Raw genomic sequence first — 5,079 nt, 5'->3', positions numbered from 1 at the left:
AAGGAATTTAAATGTGACTAAGGAAATGTAGAATTTATCCTTTACATTATTTTTTCACCGGTGGATTCTGTACCTTCCAAACATTTCTTATTTTAATGGAATTGTTTGTGAGGGCAGGCTTGGATCTTTTGGGGTTGGCTACCCACTTTTTTATGACCTTACAATCCAGTCAGAGGGGAACCTTTTACCCACATGCAAATACAAGGGAGTAGGAGGGAAGAAAAAAAGATGAACTGTTTTGGGGGTGACGATAGAGATTGGCTTTGTAGACACAAAACCACACACATCCTAATCTTCATCTATTCTGTTTTTACATATATTTGTGATTTCTATAAAATAAATGACCACCCCCCCAACAGATGAACATTTTTATGAAAAAAGCAGTGATAAAATTGATCAGAGTATTTCATTTGTAGTTCAGTAGTTACAGCATGGTCAAAGTTAAAGGACAGCAAAATTAGGTGATCTTCAGATTTTGTAATCTTTAGCAAAAATTGGTCAGTTTGTTTGGAACAGTTTTATTTTCATGGGAAACTGAATTGGGATAGTTTGGCTACTAGCTCTCATGCTTCAAAGCTTATTTTAACCCATAGAGACTAAACGCTCCTGAGCACCCGTTCATTTACACCTCCCTGCACCTGTCCCAGCAAGCTGAGCTACCGTACTCTCCTGGAGAACCTTGTTTCTGTGGACCTGAACTCATGGATTAAGAAAAAGCACAATATTCTTGAACAGCATAACACTTCATTAACATTTTTGTTAAGATAGATCCTGTTTTATTGACACTATCCCATTAGCCTTGTTACTTGTCTCAAATCTTGACACCACAAACTGCTTTCTTCCAAGATTTGCATACTTGACGTTTATGGATCTCTTCTGGTGCCCCCAAGTGAAGTGCCTTTGCAAAGGCAAGGGAACAAGCTGGGATAAAACCTTCTAATCTTCCATTCAGCAGAAAAAGTGAAAGTGCGTGCTCTAGTTCTTAGCCATCAGGCTAGGAGTAGAAGATGGAAAAATCACTGCAAGACTGGCATGAAGTTGGTTAACTTTGAAAAGCGATTTTTTTTTTTTTTTTGCAGATGTCATATTAGTGAGAAGGAAGTGCTCCCAAATGCCAATAAGAAGATAAAACTGATTTGTCAGAACTTTTCCTGACATTCTTGAAGCTAGATGGCTCTTCACTGAAACTGATGAGAATTAGTCCGTATTCCTGCACTGTTGCATTAATTGGCGCTTACTCCCCATGAAGTGTTTGTCTCCTGTGTTAGAACCAATCACTTAGCATGTACTCTCTGAACTCTATATACAAGTGTCACTTAACTCATCCTGAAATTACTGAAACAAAGTTCTGTTTGAGCAATACTGCCCAAAGCAGCACAGTGGCCTTTCATTTTAGAAAGAGATTCAGCCACTGATGCCCAGCCAGCATGGTAGAGAGCTTGTTATTTCCTTTAAGTACATTTTTAATTGGTAAATGAAGATGTACTAATTTGTTCTCAAAACCATCCTGGGAGATAAGCATCTCTATATTAGCAAACTGAAGATTAGAGTTGCCTAGTGCTCGAGAGCTAAGAATTTTTAACAGGGTTTAGCTTGGACTCAAACCTTTACCCTTTATGAAGTTTTGTCTAACATATAATGGCTATTTCTAAAGCTGCCCCAATCCTTCAAATTATCCTCTAAACTTAACAGAAATGTGTCTTCTGCCCTTTGTTAAATGATTTGAGCTTTGGCCACTAGATGGTGCATGTAGGAAGAGTAAAGCCTCTTTTTTTGAGTTTGTGGGAGAAGCTGAATTGTTTGGGCTTACCGTACGGAAACGAACAGTCGAACACTCCTCTGTTGTTGCTGAACACTTAAACATCATTTGCAGTTACAAGTTCACATCACTTAAGGCACAGCAGACCTGTGCAGGCGGGACAGGGAAAAGGCACTGGCTCTGCCAGGGTAAGAGGCAGGTGTGCCTGGATATGTTGCAGACCAAAAACTGAATCTAGAACCAGTTACACAAATTAAAAATGCTAATTTTGTGAGTTGTCTGGTTCTGCAAAATAATATAAACACAGTAAGACTTGAAAATAGCTAAGTCCCAAAGCCTTGTTCCTTTGAGTTGGAGTCAACAAAAAATGAAGTGCAGGCTCATGTAGAAAAGCTGGCATCAAGAAATTGAAATTGAAAGCTTTCAACTGTTGATGTGCTCAGTGATTTTTGTGATGTACTGATATGTAAAACTCATGTTTAGGGCAGAGAGGTCACTCCCTGTGCCATTTCTTCATTACTGCAAAGGTAAACTAAGAAGTATGTCTTAACAAGCATGTCTTACCAGGTAAATTTGAGGGAAACTCACAACTAATTTAGTTCTAGGAATTCTAGGTTAAGAATGAAATGAGAACTATTCCCTTTGATCCTTCGTTCAGATCAAAGGACAGAAAGCCAGAATTGTTGACGTTACTGTTAGAAAATTTGGGAAATAAAAAAATTTTTAGATTTTTTTTTTTTTCCTGAGGCTCAGTAATTTCTCAGAAACACCTAATTTTGTTAGGTCACTTCAGAATGATGGGCAGCCTTAAGCCACCAATCACTGAAAGGAGGTTGGTCCAGGCAGGGTGGGGTACCCCTTTGCTTCTCAGAGTACAATCAATCTTTAGCAACTTAGCATAGGAAGGACTTACCTTTGACTCCAAAAATCTGCTATGCTTATAAGTTATACAGTGACAAGTGCAAATCATAGTGTGTGGGGTGTGAAAAAAGGGGCAAGGGACCAATTTTGTTAGAGGCTCTGCCACCTCTGATCTAGGTGCCGTAACATTGAAAGTTTCCACAGTGGATTGAAGGGCCGGTCAGCTGGCGGCGTGGCAGGTAACTGAAGTAGATGCGAAATTTCATTTGCACCTCACATGTTACGCCGCTGACAAAAGGTCTCATTTATATACAACTACAAGTTAGGAGTAAAACCGGAAGGCGGGAAAGGGAGGGAGTGTATACCTGGCTTACAATGAAGTCTTTTCAAAGTAACAGTCAATCTCTTTACCAGCAGGAGATGCCAGCTGTTTACTAGAGACTGATGCAAACCAGATGGTATCAGTCACAGGACTAAATACCATGGTCTTAAGAATTCCAGTACAAGGATCTTCAAAGTGAACCACACTGCCATTACTGTCAGTCTCCAGGGCGGGAAGATGAGAGTCTTCTGCAAACCAAAAGGTTCTGTGTAGAAATGTGTCGTGTAAATACAATGAAAACTCTGGTTAGTTTCAGAGAACCAAAACTGTTTACCCTAATCTGGGCCAAATACAGGCAAAAACAAATAAGGAAATTTCATTTGCTAGGTACGGTTAAGGGGTAGAAAAATTGGGCTACGTATATTTGGAAGATGACCTAATTTTATCTGGCCCGCTCAGTGCATACTGGGTAAGAAGATCAGTTCCCTCCTGTGATGTGTTATGTCTACATGCTTGTAGCAATAAGGCTGAGCTGTATTTGAAGTCAAGTAATTTTTTGAAGAATAATGAAAAATAAAAAGCCTCGTTACCGAGTAGAAATAGGTTGAGATGGTTCAATTCTTGCCTTTTTTTTTTTTTCCCAGTGTAGCTTGGGCAAGTAAGTAATTATAATTATGGATAATTATCCCTTGTTTCTATCTCTTAGTTGGTCAGTCAGAACTTGAGAACCTACCAGTTTTTTCAACACTTGAGAAGAACCACCTGAAATAAAAAGCCAATCACTTGACCAGTGGTGTCCATGACCTGCTTCCCTCATACCTGATGGGGGACAAACTTCCTTCCCATGCCCTCCCGTTAAGATGATTACTATAATACTTCCTCTAACTTGGGGACTAAGAAGGATAATAAGGGAATAGCAATAATAGACTACACATTTCTCTAAAAAAAAAAAAAAAACCCACAAAACTACCTAATTTGATTTTCAAATATTGTACCCCAAATAGCTTTACAACCTTAAGCAGAATTTGCTTTTAAAATGAGTAACAAGGTATTTAAGGTTGATATAGACCACCCCCGTGAAGGTGGTGACCATATTTTAAAGTTGATATGAAAAATAAGGAGTCTAAGAATAAACTAAGCCCATTATTTACTTAGTGATTACAGTGGTGTCACACAGGTAGGATGTTTGCATTTAACTTACAGAACTGATATGCCACGCTCTGGCGTCAGTCGGTACTCACTTGCCACTAGCAGCTTTCTACCCATGGATTGGTGTAGCATGGAGGGGAAGGGCATATTTGGGCATATTTGAATTGTTTAATGGCTAAAATGAATCTGGCTTTATTAATTTACTAGTAGTGTCTAAACAAAGCTGCTTGCCAGCCTGCTCACTGAATTGCTCAGGTGAATCAACCAGCAGAGACCTTTGCTTCATCATTTCACCTTCCAATAGAGGCACAAGCTACCATTCTTGGAGGGGGAACATTCCCAAGGCTCTTGACAAATGTGACTCATGCCATCAACAGTATTCTTATAATCTGCTTACTGTGGGGACATGAAGATGGAAATAATCAAAGACTTGTGAAAAGTAATGAAATTATAAGTTAACTTAAAAGTATGGAATTACAAGTATGCATGTTCATACTCTACAAGTCACCCAGAGGTGCTTAGCCCTGATTCTAGCCCAACCCAAATGGGTCAACATTAGAAATCACTGACTTCCCTGGCAGGTAGGGATGTGTGTGTGTGTGTGTGTGTGTGTACATGGGTGTATTTTAAGTGATTTGCATGAATGACAGGTTTTTTGTGGACAGTGGAGAAAGCCATCTGATAACTTGGAAGACAATGTGAATCAGAAACATTGTTGTCTGGGAAAAGATACATACTTGTTTGGGGTTTCCTGTGGTCCAGGACACAGGAAAACTCTGAACACAAGGTAAGAAGCAGAGTTTTACAAGAATAAAAAATTAGGGATGGGCCCAAAAGTTATTTTAAGATACCTTTAAATATAAATTGAGTTCCAAAGGCAGAAAAGTCATCTACGCAACACTGGCATATTTTAAACATAACTAAAATTTGTATGTCAACCCACAGTGATAGCAAAGGGGTTTTCTGTTGTATCTGAGATGAGGAGAGC

The sequence above is a fragment of the Talpa occidentalis genome, unplaced genomic scaffold (genome assembly GCF_014898055.3).
Source record: "Talpa occidentalis isolate TD23 unplaced genomic scaffold, MPIMG_talOcc4v2.1 talOcc4.6, whole genome shotgun sequence".
Lineage (NCBI taxonomy): Eukaryota > Metazoa > Chordata > Mammalia > Eulipotyphla > Talpidae > Talpa > Talpa occidentalis.
Note: the sequence above shows the minus strand (reverse complement) of the source record.